This window comes from Scyliorhinus canicula, chromosome 2 (genome assembly GCF_902713615.1).
Source record: "Scyliorhinus canicula chromosome 2, sScyCan1.1, whole genome shotgun sequence".
Taxonomy (NCBI): domain Eukaryota; kingdom Metazoa; phylum Chordata; class Chondrichthyes; order Carcharhiniformes; family Scyliorhinidae; genus Scyliorhinus; species Scyliorhinus canicula.
This window is the reverse complement of record NC_052147.1, coordinates 48,185,270-48,199,485: the sequence shown is the minus strand read 5'-3', so window position 1 is coordinate 48,199,485 and position 14,216 is coordinate 48,185,270.

The following is a 14,216-nucleotide window of genomic DNA, read 5'->3' as shown; positions in this document are numbered from 1 at the left end:
GTGCGAGATCCAGATCATCGACATCTCACGTCACTCCGTTGAATCTCGCATGAGGTTTCTAGCATTGCTAATCTGGTGAGAGGCCTCATTCCGTGGCCAAGTTGGACACGACAAGATGGCTGAATTGCGCCTGTTGCATTTAAAGTTCAGTGTGAAAAGGATAAGGGAAGTCAGGCAAGCACTGATAAGGTGTAGTCAGCACCTCCCCATTCATGCTGAAGTATTATGAGCCTCAAAATATATTTGCTGCCTTATTTGCGAATTCGAGGGAGCCTTGATTTCTTCACCTCATTGACCTTAAACATTAGTAATTAACATCAATGACAATGATATGCCAGATACTGACAAGTTTATTAGAAGACAAGTTTGCATTGTTTCCCTTATTCATTAAAATCTCAAAACATACTTTGGAAAAGCCTTAGCAATATATTAAGAATTCTGTTTCAATTATGGCAAAACCTATTATGTGGAAGTAGATATCTAGGACTTTACATCCAGCTGAATGTCATTTGGAGATTACAAGCCTTGAAGACAGTTTTTTTTCATTACCTAGCTTTTTATTTCATTACCAAGCTATTTAAGTCTCCCTTGCAGTTCAAAATCATTAAAGACGGTTTGGATCATTTATGCTGGGATCAAGATGTCTTAAGTGCTCAATAAATGCAGAATAAAGCTTAAGCGAACGCACGGATAGAGCGGACAAGAAAAATCAACTAAAATATTGTCCAGTAATCCCTTATTTGACTTTAATCTCCTAGCTGTTCCTGACATAGAGCTACAGTACCTCCTTTCGCGTTTACTCCATCTTCTCTAAATACTGTACCGTGTGTGTTGTATTCTTTAACATCTTCAGTGATCAAAAGTTTTAAATATTCTCCAAAGACTCTCGCACTCAAAGATCAATACCAAGCTGTAGTACAGTATCCCTACTACCACAACAGTGCCCCTCATGTTTTACCATTCATTTATTGCAGATCCCCCCTTTCCTTCGCCCCTTATGTCTCGCTGCTTCTGTTACTCTGTGTCTATCCACACCTATTTACCTTCTTTCACCCTGATCAGCCTCATCCCTTTCCCTTCCCATCTATCTATTTTTTAATGAATCTTGATGGCCACCTCAAGTGTCTTTCACAGTCTCATTGTCACTATTCATGGAGTTTCTTCACGTTTTCTACCAATTTTTAAGTTACAGAGAACCAGGAAGCCTCCATGGAAAATCTATACCAAATATTTCAGCTTCCCACGCCGGGTGGGAGAATCGCGGGAGGGCCAGGCGACTCACGACACGCCCCACCGGCACCCGCGGTGAAAAACGGCGACCGGCGATTCTCCGACCCGGATGGGCTGAGCGGCCTGCCGTTCGCGACCGATTCACGACGGCGGCAACCACACCTGGTTGCTGCCGTTGTGAACATGGCGCCAAAAGCTGGTTTGAAGCTTGTGGGGGGCGGAGAGGGGAGTGAGCACCACGGCCATGCTCGGGAGGGGACTGGCCCGCGATCGGTGCCCACCGAGCCTGGTTGGAGCCTGCCAACTTGCGCATGCGCGGCTGACGTCACTTAGGCACGCCGGCCGCGTCATTCTCGGCGCGCCTCAAGGCCCGGTGGCCGAGAGTTACGGAGGGCCGCTCCTAGCCCCCCCGGGTGGGGGTGAATAAGGTGAGAGGAGAGGCCTCCGAGGCCGTCGTGAAACTCGGCCGAGTTCACGACGACCTTCCCGGTTTTTCACGGGAGCGGAGAATTCCGCCCATGGAAAGGTCAGCAGTCAGGAAGTCCAGTGGGACTACACAGTTTAAAGCACTTGTACTCAACAACTTCTCAGCAGCTGACAAGGTCCAACATTGTTCAAACATGCTATGCCACTGTCGTGCCTCGATATTTGATCTTTTGTTTGAATTGCCAGTGGCTTAGAGGAAAACTTTTAATTGGTTGTCACCTTGTGGAATAGTTTTGCATTCCCTTACCCGAGATAAAAGCATCATTAGTGTTTGACCATAGATATAAATGCAAGTTTAAATTAATAACAAGGTGACTTATTCCTTACTTATGCTAGCTTTTCACACACTGATTTTTTAAAAAGCTTACCATTTTGAAATCTATGCTCCAAATGGGTATGGTATCTTAACAGTTTATGCTACCTCATGAAGAGGGTGAGTAGATCCATTTGGCAATTCTAGCCGAAGAGGGTTGCAAATGCTTTATAAGCCCTATCTTTTGAGCTTGAGCTTCTTGGAGGTTAGGGATGTTCATGGAGCTTTCATCTCCCGTTAGTTATTTAATTCATGAATGGATCTGGAAGTACTACAGAACTTTGATCTGATTATGCAATCATTTAGTTCTATCTATAGCTTACTGCTTCATATGATGAAGCATCCTCATCCTCATTTCTCTCCATAGGTGCCACAGAGCTTGCTGAATATTTACAGCATTCCCTTTATTTCAGCATAATTTCCCTGCTTTTGAAGTTGATGCTTCTATTTATGAAGCCCACAATCCTACGTGATTTGCTAACTGCTCTCTCATTGTTTCCTTTCACCGACGTTTCATGCACATGAAGCCCCAGGTCTCATTGGCCCTGTACATTTTTGAGAACCTTTTAGTCGATAGTGCCTCTCCCTAAATGCATCACACCAAACTTCCCTGTATTAAATTCATCTGCAGCTTGACTATTCATTTGTTAACCAGCCTTTCATGAGGTACTTTCTCAAATTCTTTCTTGAAAAGAGACAAAATTTGTTCTTTCCCATCATCCAGGAAAGTTCCTGATGATTACAATCTATAGCCTTACCTCAACTAATGAATAAGTTGGTTTATATGTTTTGGAGGTGGAATTAGGTGGTCTTAGTGATGGCATGAACATGAGGCCTGAGGGTAATCTCAGGATCAAATATGACACCAAGGTTGCGAACACACTGTTGCCAGGAAGAGGGATGGAGTCAGCAACTAGGGTATATCAAACGCTATGGGTACTGACACAATCCCAGAAGTAAGACATGTGATCCAGAAGGAGCTGTGACCCTAGCCAAGCTGTTCCAGTACAGGAACATCAGAGTATCAATCCCAGTGAAAAACTGGCCAGGCATGCCATGTCCACAAAAAGCAGGGCAAATCCAACCTATATGAATGAAATGAAAATCACTTACTGTCACAAGTAGGCTTCAAATGAAATTACTGTGAAAAGCCCCTAGTCGCCACATTCCGGCTCCTGTTCGGGGAGGCTGGTACGGGAATCGAACCGTGCTGCTGGCCTGCCTTGGTCTGCTTTCAAAGCCAGCTATTTAGCCCTGTGCTAAACCAGGCCCTATTTATCACCCAGCAGTCTGCTCTCAAACATCAACAAAGTGATGGAAAATGCCAATTACAGAGGCATCATGATCAGCAATAACCTGTTCACTGATGCTGGGCTTGGATTCTGCCAGGACTATTTAGCTCCAGACCTCTTTAGTCTTGGTCGAAACATGAACAAAAGAACTGAACTCGCGTGACTGCCTTTCGTATCAAGACAGCATTTGACCGAATGCGACCTCAAGACTTGGGCTGATAAATGGCAAGTGACATTTCAGGATGTAATTGCATTAGAGATGGTACAAAGGAGATATAGAAAAATTCTGGATTAAGAACAAATTACTGCGGATGCTGGAATCTGAAACCAAAGAGAAAATGCTGGAAAATCTCAGCAGGCCTAAGAGAAAATGCTGGAAAATCAGCTTTGACATAGGGTCATCTGGACTCGAAACATTTGCTCTTTTCTCTCCCTACAGATGCTGCCAGACTTGCTGAGGTTTTCCAGCATTTTCTCTTTGGTTATAGAAAGATTCTGCCAGGACTGGAAAATTGCAGCTATGGGAAAGGATTTGATAGGCTGGAGATGTTCTCCTTGGAACAGAGGAGACTGAGAGAAAATTTGATTGAGATGTACAAAATTGTGGGGGAGGGGGGGGCTGGATAGAGTGGATGGGAAGGACTTATTTAGTAGAGTGGTCAGTGTGGGTGCAAAGATACGTTAAAGATAAACTGCAGCAACTCATTACAAATTCTGCAACGCACCTCCCAAATCTGTGCCCTCTATGACCTAGAAGGACATAAGTAGAACAAATTCTGAAAAACTATATTGCCCTTTCTTTGGAACTGCCTACTTAACAGCACCATGAGAATACCTTCAGCAATCAGGCTGCAGTGAGTTAAAAAGTTGGTTACCCACCACCTTTGGATTTTGTTTATTGTCACGTGTACCAAGGTACAGTGAAAAGTATTTTTCTGCGAGCAGCTCAACAGATCATGAAGTACATGAAAAGAAAGGGAAATAAAAGAAAATACATAACAGGGCAACACAAGGTACACAATGTAACGACATAAGCACTGGCGTTGGATGAAGCACACAGGGTGTAGTGTTAATGAGGCCAGTCCATAAGAGGGTCGTTTAGGAGTCTGGTAACAGCGGAAAGAAGCTGTTTTTGAGTCTGTTCGTGCGTGTTCTCAGACTTTTGTATCTCTTGCCCGATGGAAGAAGTCCATTTAATAATAATAATAAAATAATAATAATTTGATCTTTGCAAGATAAATTAGAGAAGGGTTAATAATGGTGGCGATGCCCACTTTCCACGAATCAATAAACAAAAAGTTGATGGTATACGATATGTCAACTTTCATATATGGAAATTATGGCTTTTCACAGCAGTGTACAATCTGAAAGGAAGATTCAGGAAAACATCCAGCATATAATCCTGTAAATTTTAGACTACCTAGATAGCTAGCTGGGATATATTATTAAGATTTTAACATTAACCTTGCCGGGCAAGGTGAACTCCTGACAATGACAGTGCTTTGTAAAGTAAACAAGCAGGCTTGACAACATTTACATAGCTACCATTAAGGTAAGGCGTCACAAGGTGATATCAACATTGCTGGCATTCTAAAGAACACAAAAGGTGTGACTCACCAGGATACAAAGGGCAAGCTACAAGAATATTTTACTTCATTGTAAATAATCCAATTTTAATCCTTTTCATCTACAAACTAAAGTGAAAGAAATTGATCATTTGGTTTTGTAAGCAGTAGTAAACCAGGTTTCTTTTAATAATCAAGGGTTTTTATTTTTGGTGATTGTGAACTTTAATGAACTAATGCTAATTTTAAAAAAATTATCTAACATTGATTTGAATTGTTAATAAATCAGTTTAATTTAGCAACCTGCAACTTCTGGGCATTCAACAATTCTTTAAAAGGGCATTGAATTTGTGGAAGAAAAGTTGCATGCAAATTTTAAAAGATTTTCCAAGCACAAAGTATAAATTGTGCCAAATACATCAGTGCATCACTTGTGTAGAATATAACGCCATCGTGTTTTGCATCATGCTGAAAATAAATTTTAGAATGCAATTTTTAAACATTATTATTTTGTCGAGCTCCCTGCAAGTGTAAGGTCAGCAGGTAATAGGGAAGGCAACTGGATCGTTTACATTTATTTCAAAGGGAATGGAGATTAAAAATAGGCCAATCTGTGCCCTCTATGACCTAGAAGGACAAAAGTAGAATAAGTTATACAACATTGTGAAAAAGCATGTCGCCCTTTCTTCAGCGTGAGTAAATCAAAATCTTGGAACCTCCTACTTAACAGCACCATGAGAATACCTTCACCAGTCAGGCTGCAGTGAGTTAAAAAGGTGGTTATCCGCCACCTTTGCAAGGTCAAGAAGAGAGGAGTTAATAATTGCAGGTCTTGGCGGTGATTCCCACTTTCCACGAATCAATAAACAAAAAGTTGATGATGGTCATAGGTATACGATATGTAAACTTTCATATGTGTAAATTATGGCTTTTAACAGCAGTGTACAATCTGAAAGGAAGATTCAGGAAAACATCCAGCATATAATCCTCTAAATTTTAGACTACCTAGCTAGGATACATTATTAGGATTTTGATCGGAAGATAAAACTTTAACCTTGCCGGGCAAGGTGAACTCCTGACAATGACAGTGCTTTGTAAACTAAACAAGCAGTCTTGACAATATTTACAAAGCTACCATTAAGGTAAGGAGTCACAAGGTGATATCAACATTGCTGGAATGGAATTCTTTCTTGTTATAAATTTAGAGTACCCAATTCATTTTTCCAATTAAGGGGCAATTTAGTGTGGCCAATCCACCTCGCCTGCACATCTTTGGGTTGTGGGGGCAAAACCCACGCAAACACGGGGAGAATGTGCAAACTCCACGGAGACAGTGACCCAGAGCCGGGATTGAACCTGGGACCTCGGCACGGTGAAGCAGCAGGGCTAACCCACCACGCCACCATGCTGCCCGACGTTGCTTGAATTCTAAAGAACACAAAAGGTGTGACTCACCAAGATACAAAGGAAAAGCTACAAGAATGTTTTGCTTCATTGTAAATAATCCAATTTTAATTCTTTTCACCTACAAACTAAAGTGAAAGAAATTGATCATTTGGTTTTGTAAGCAGTAGTAAACCAGGTTAATTTCATAGAATCATAGAATTTACAGTGCAGAAGGAGGCCATTCGGCCCATCAAGTCTGCACCAACTCTTGGAAAGAGCACCCTACCCAAGCCCACACCTCCACCCTATCCCCATAATCCAGTAACCCCACCCAACACTAAGGGCAATTTTGGACACTAAGGGCAATTTAGCATGGCCAATCCACCTAACCTGTATATCTTTGGACTGTGGGAGGAAACCGGAGGAAACCCACGCACACACGAGGAGAACGCACAGACAGTGACCCAAGCCGGGAATCGAACCTGGGACCCTGGAGCTGTGACGCAATTGTGCTAACCACTATGCTACCGTGCTGCATTTGAATGATCAAGGTTTTTTTTTTGGTGATTGTGAACTTTAATGAACTAATGCTAATTTTAAAAAAATATATCTAACATTGATTTGAATCGTTAATAAATCAGTTTAATTTAGCAACCTGCAACTTCTGGGCATTTAACAATTCTCTAATAGGGTATTGAAATTGTGGACGAAAAGTTGCAAGCAAACTAAAAAGAGATTTTCCAAGCACAAAGTATAAATTGTGCCAATTACATTAATGCATCACTTGTGTAGAACATAATGCTACCCCGTTTTGCATCATGCTGAAAATAGATTTTTAGAATGCAATGTTTTAAAAATTATTATTTTGTAGAGCTCTCTGCAAGTGTAAGGTCAGCTAATGGAGAAGGCAACTGGAACGTTCGCATTTATTTCAAAGGGAATGGAGTTTAAAAATAGGTAAATCTTGTTAAAACTATACAAGGGACTGCAGCTGGAATACTGTAACCAGTTTTGGTCCCCTTATCTAAGGATATACTGGCATTGGAGGCAGTCAGAGAAGATTCACTAGACCAATCCATATATGGAGGGATTTTCTTACAAGGAGAGGTGGAGTAATAATAATCTTTTATAGTATTACATGTAAGCGTACATTAACACTCCAATGAAGTTACTGTGAAAATCTCCTAGTCGCCACACTCCGACGCCTGTTCGGGTACACTGAGGGTGAATTCAGACTGTCCAATTCACCTAACGAGCATGTCTTTCAGGACCTGTGGGAGGAATCCCACTCAGACACGGGGAGAATGTGCAGACTCCTCACAGACAGTGACCCAAGCTGGGAATCGAACCTGGCTTCCTGGTGCTGTGAAACAACAGTGCTAACCACTGTGCTACCGTGACACCTATAATAGGTTGGGCTTGTACTCATTGGAGTTTAGAAGTATGAGACATAGAGGATTCTCAGGGGATTTGGCAGGGTAGAGGGTTTTTAAAAATAAATTTAAAGCACCCAATTTTTTTTTTTCCAATTAAGGGGCAATTTAGTGTGGCCAATCCGCCTAACCTGCACATCTTTGGGTTGTGGGTTTTAAACCCATGCAGACATGGGGAGAATATGAAATCGCCACGCAGTGACCCGGGGCCGGGATCGAACCTGGGTCCTCAGCGCCGTAGGCAGCAGTGCTAACCACTGCACCATTGACAGGGTAGAGTTAATAGAACATAGTACATACAGTGCAGAAGGAGGCCATTCGGCCCATCGAGTCTGCACCAACCCACTTAAGCCCTCACTTCCACCCTATCCCTGTAACCCAATAACCCCATCTAACCTTTTTCTGAGAAAACAAATTCTCCTCATCGCTGTCTTTAATGGGAAACCCTTAATTTTTAAAAAATAAATTTAGAGTACCCAATTACTTTTTTTCCAATTAAGGGGCAATTTATCATGGCCAATCCACCTAACCTGCACGCCTTTGGACTGTGGGAGGAAACCGGAGCACCCGGAGGAAACCCACACTTCACGGGGAGAATGTGCAGACTCCACACAGATAGTGACCCAGCAGAGAATTGAACCTGGGATCTTGGTGCTGTCGCTATCCACTTGTGCTACTGTGCTTCCCTAAAGGTTGTTCCCTCTTCTGGGAGAGTCTAGTACCCGAAGCATAATTTCAGAGTAGAGGGTAGCCCATTTAAGACAGAGGAAAAATTTATTCTATTCGAGGGTAGTGATCTGTGGCATTCTTTACTGCAGAGAGCTGTAGAGGTTGGGTCATTCAGTATGTTCAAGGTTGAGCTAGACAATCAGTAAAGGAATCGGGGGTTATGGGGATGAGTGGAGTTGCGGATTATTACATCAGTTATGACCTCATTGAATGGTAGAGCAGACTTGATGGGCCACTTTTGCTCCTACAGCTTTTGGTCTGTAGTGTCTGTGATTCTGGAGCAGCCAAAAGAAAGGCAAGAATATTACACTTGGCTGTTGAAATGCTGGCTGTAATTCCAAAACGGTAAACTCCAGTTTTTCCAACGAATTTTGCTTCATCACTCAAATTTCAAACAATCAGAAATTAGGGAATAGGGATTTGTGCTCCATACGGAAACTCCTTTTGAGAGGAAACAGAAAATATGTGCACCGCCATTTATGTCACAGTTGCAAACTTAAAACATTTGTCACTACAGATGGTCGATGTGGCCTTTAAGCAAACTAGAAACCGATTTAAAAGATTAATTTAAGATTCAGCCAATCAAATCTGAGGAACAGCTGTACAAAACTAGTCAAACTGCTCTCGATTGTTGAACACAGATTCAATTCCTAGCAAATGTCTTTGACATTATGAATTCCAACTGCATTAGACATTTTGCTGGATATGCTGGGAAAAATAATGTTTTTTGAACAAAAAAAGAAATTGGAAATAAAACGATGTTTTAGTTTATCCTGAATTTTGCAATAAATTGAGTCCTCATTTAGTTCCTCCACTGTCAGCACGGCAGCAGTGATAAATCCACAGACTGAGCTACCATCTGTAAATTTTCTCACCAAACAGCTCCATCAGCGTGTTCTACTTCAAATAACAGAACTCAACTAAAATGGGAAAAAAACACATTGTCTACATGGGCCACTGTGCCTATTCTATAAACTACAAATAATAACTGTGATAGAGAAGTTTTAAAAAGAATCAATAGAAGTAGAAATATTCTAAATAAACCAATTAAGTTCCAAAGATACACTAGTCACTCATAACTGTTACAACCAGTCCATGTCCTCTTGAGCCCCGGACCATAACTTTTTTTTAATAGAAATTTAGAGTACCCAAATAATTTTTTCCGATTAAGGGGCATTTAGTGTGGCCAATCCACCTAACCTGCACATCTTTGGCTTATGGCAGTGAAACCCACGCAAATACAGGTAGAATGTGCAAACTCCACACAGACAGTGACCTAGGATCGGGATCGAACCTGGGACCTTGGGGCAGCAGTGCTACCACTGCGCCATCGTGCTGCCTTCCCTGGACCATAACTTGACTGCATAATCCAGGCTGATACTTCAGTGCAGTATGTGGTTAAATTGGGGTCATTTCTGCCTGTTCTATCAGCTGAGTAAGGCCCAATTGGTGATTACTGTCACTCCATCTGGAAAGTTTACTTATCCAAGGTCCCTCGCGTTAGAATGAGAAAGTGTATGAATTTAATTTTATGAGGAGTCTAAAGATCTCATAGGTCTTCATTAGGTGCCGAGGAATTCAAGAGAAAACAAATGGATAACTTTGTAAAGTATTGGACCTGGTGGAGGGGCTGGGGGCCCTGATTGAATTGGAGGAGATTGTCAGGTGTATAGAGGGCATGCAATTGGGTAAAGCCCCGGGGCCGGATGGTTACCAGGTAGAATTCTATAAGAAATTTTCGGCAATATTGAGCCCACTCCTGATGAGGACCTTCAATGAGGCTAGAGAGAAAGGAACCCTCCCCCCCCAACAATGTCACAGGCTTTGATCTCACTCATTCTTAAACGAGGGAAGGACCCGGAACATTGCGGGTCATACAGGCCAATTTCGCTTTTAAACGTAGATGCCAAATTGCTAGCTAAGATTCTGGCCACAAGAAATGAGGATTGTGTCCCAGGGGTGATAGAGGAAGACCAGACTGGGTTTGTTAAAGGCAGACAACTCAATACCAATGGCCGGAGACTTTTGAATATTACTATGATGCCCTCAGAGGGAGGGGAGGCGGAGGTGGTAACAGCGATGGACGCAGAGAAAGCCTTTGACCGGGTGGAGTGGGAGTACCTGCGGGAAACGCTGGGGAGGTTTGGGTTTGGTAAGGGCTTTATTGGCTGGGTGAAATTGCTGTACCAGGCGCCTGTAGCAAGTGTGTGTACAAACCGGCTGAGGTCGGGGTACTTCGAGCTTCACCGGGGAACGAGGCAGGGGTGTCCCCTCTCCCTGTTACTATTTGCCCTAGCTATAGAACCACTAGCTATGGCGCTGAGAGCTTCGAGGAACTGGCAGGGACTGGTTCGGGGGGGGGGGGGGGGGGGGGGGGGGGTGGGGGGGGGGGGGGTGGGGGGGGGGGGTGGAACATCGGGTGTCGCTATACGCGGATGATTTGCTCCTGTACATTTCGGACCCTGTGGAGGGGATGGGGGAGGATCTGCGGATTCTGAGGGATTTTGGTAGTTTTTCAGGGTACAAACTGACAATGGGAAAGAGCGAGTTGTTTGTGATCCAGGCCAAGGGGCAGGAGGAGAGACTGAAAGAGCTGCCACTCAGGATGGTAGAGAAACGTTTTTGTTACCTGGGTATACAGGTGGCCAGGAAATGGGACGCCCTGCACAGGCTCAACCTGACCCGGTTGGTGGAGCAAATGGAAGGGGACTTTAAAAGGTGGGACATGCTCCCACTATCACTGGCAGGGAGGGTGCAGACCGTGAAAATGACTCTCCTCCCCAGATTTTTGTTTGTCTTTCAGTGCCTCCCATCTCCATCCCTAAGGCCTTCTTTCAACGGGTGAGTAGGATCATTACAGGCTTTGTGTGGGCGAATAAGACCCCGGGTAAGGAGATCGCTGTTGGAGCGCAGTTGGGGGGGCGGGGGGGGGGGAGGGGGGGGGGGGGGGTGGGTGGGGGCGTGTTGGTGCTGCCGAACTTTCGCAACTACCACTGGGTGGCCAGTATAGCTATGATTAGGAAGTGGCGCGTAGGATGGATGGTGGGTTCCAGAGCTGGCAGAGGGCAGGCATCTGAAGGGTGGGAGATCTGTTCATAGACGGAAGCTTTCCCAGTTTGAAGGAGCTCGAGGACAAATTTAATCTGCTGCCAGGAAACGCCTTTAAATATCTGCAAGTACGAGCCTTCCTGAAAAAACAGGTAGTGGCCTTTCCGCCACTAAGGATACAGGACAGGGTGGTCTCCTGGGTGGGGGAGGGGAGGGCGTCGGATATCTACCAGGAACTACAGGAGGCGGAGGAAACCCCGGTGGAGAAGCTCAAGGGCAAGTGGGAGGAGGAGCTAGGTGAGGAGTTGGAAGTGGGTCTGTGGGCAGAGGTCCTGAGCAGGGTTAATTCCTCCTCATCGTGTGCCAGGCTCAGTCTAATTCAATTTAAGGTAGTCCACCGGGCACACATGATGGCAGCGAGAATGAGCAAGTTTTTTGGGGTAGAAGATAGTTGTATGAGGTGCAAGGGCAGCCCTGCAAACCATGTCCACATGTTTTGGGCATGCCCAGAGCTTAGAGAGTTCTGGCAGGGGTTCGCGAGGGCAATGTCCAAAGTCCTTAACACACGGGTGGTGCCGAGTTCAGAGATAGAGATCTTTGGAGTGTGAGAAGACCCAGGAGTTCAGGGGCAAAAGAGGCTGACGTCTTGGCCTTTGCCTCCCTAGTAGCCCGGAGACGGATTTTATTAATGTGGAGGGACTCAAAGCCCCCGGGTGTAGAGACTTGGGTTAACGACATGGCTGGGTTTCTCAGCCTCGAGAAAATAAAGTTTGCCTTAAGAGGGTCTACGCTAGGGTTCTCTCGGAGATGGCAGCCGTTCGTCAACTTTCTCAGGGAAAATTAAAATGTCAGCAGCAGCGGCAGCGATCCTTGGGGGGCTGGGGGGGGGGGGGGGGGGGGGGGGGAGGAGAGTGCTTCATTGGGATGGTGTGGGAAGACTGGGTCGCGTGGGGTAATGTCTATTTAATTGTTATTGTATATTCTCTTTTTGCACAATGTTAATGTTCACTCTAGTTTGTTTTGTTATTATGGTTACTACTGTTTTATTATGAAAAATTCTGCAACACCTTAATTAAAATACTTTTAAAATCTTTGTTAAGTATCACTGCATTCCTTCTCGTCTGTTATCAATACTGTTGAGAAAGGAACCATGGAATAATGACTCTTGTTCTGCAGGCATGCTTCATCAATTTTAGATTTGCCAGACATTTGTACAAGGCATCGAATGGCCTAACCAGCAACCCTCAAATGGAACACTGAAAGTTGCTGAAAAGAGGGTCCAACAAATTTTCAATTTTATTTTTATAGGCCCAGAAGCATGTTCCTACAGGACGAATGAAAAACACTGGCTCACTACCGGGAACCCTGCCTGTCATAACCCACATGGGATGTACAAGGTTAAACTCCCCGTGAGCCTCGCTGAATACGAGCTCCCCTCAAAGTGGGGACTCTAAATCATGCATAGTCATCTGCTGTATAAAGCCGACCAGTTTGGGTACTGACAGGAGACACTCGGCTGGGATCTTTCATGCTGTGTAAATGATGGTTATTATAGTAAACCTTTATTTCCTCTTAACAGTGTGACTTCCTTCATGGCCTACAAAACTGGCGATGAGGTTTCGACTGGATTGATGTCGACACTGCTACTCTGTCGATTAAGCTACCTCCCTAATCCAGCTGGATAAAGGTTGGAATCCTTTCATTTACCATGCCTCTGTTCAGAAGATTAGATGTGTTTGAAGGCAATTTGGAAGATTGGACTTGGTATGAGGAAAGAATGTGGTACTTTTTCCGGGCCAATAGTATCACGGAGAATGATTGCCATACAGTTATTTTACTAACTGCCTGGGGTGTACATGCTTACAGTGTGATACGGAGCCTCACCTATCCTGTAGCACCTTTCACTCATACTTTTGAGCAGCGAGTAACACAAGTGAGGCAACATTTCAATCTAAAACCATCCATGATTGTGCAGAGGTATCGCTTTAATACAGCAGAAAGGACTTGTTTCCAAGTCCAAGTTCCAAAACTTGAGTCCAAGTTTTAAAAAAATATATTTTTATTCTCCTCCTTTTTCACATTTTCTCCTGAATTTACACCCACCAACAACAAACAATAATCAACAAATGTCAAATCCCATAACAATAACAACGATCCCATCCTCCCACCAACCCCCAAACATCAGCCCGCATGTTTACATAAACAAATGACAAAAAAGGAATCAGGGATTACCCATAGTCATCTTTAATACACGCAGCCCCCCTCCCCCCCCAACCCACCCACTCATCCCCCCCCAACTAATGTTCAATGTTATCCAGTTCTTGAAAGTGCATAATAAATCGTGCCCATGACTTGTAGAACCCCTCCGAGCTTCCCCTCAGTTCGAACTTAACCTTCTCAAGGGTCAAGTATTCCAACAGGTCCCCCCGCCACGCCAGGGCACAGGGTGGAGAGGCTGCTCTCCATCCCAGCAGGATCCGCCTTCGGGCGAGCAACGATGCGAAGGCTACAACATCTGCATCCGCACCCATTTCCAACCCTGGCTGGTCCGACACCCCGAATATGGCCTCCTGGGGACCCGGGTCTAGTTTCACACGCACCACCCTGGAAATTACCCTAAACACCTCCTTCCGGTACTCCCCAAGCTTTGGACAGGACAAAAACATATGAACATGATTAGCCCCCCCCCCCCCCCCCCCCGCGCAACGTTCACACGCATATTCTACCCCTTCAA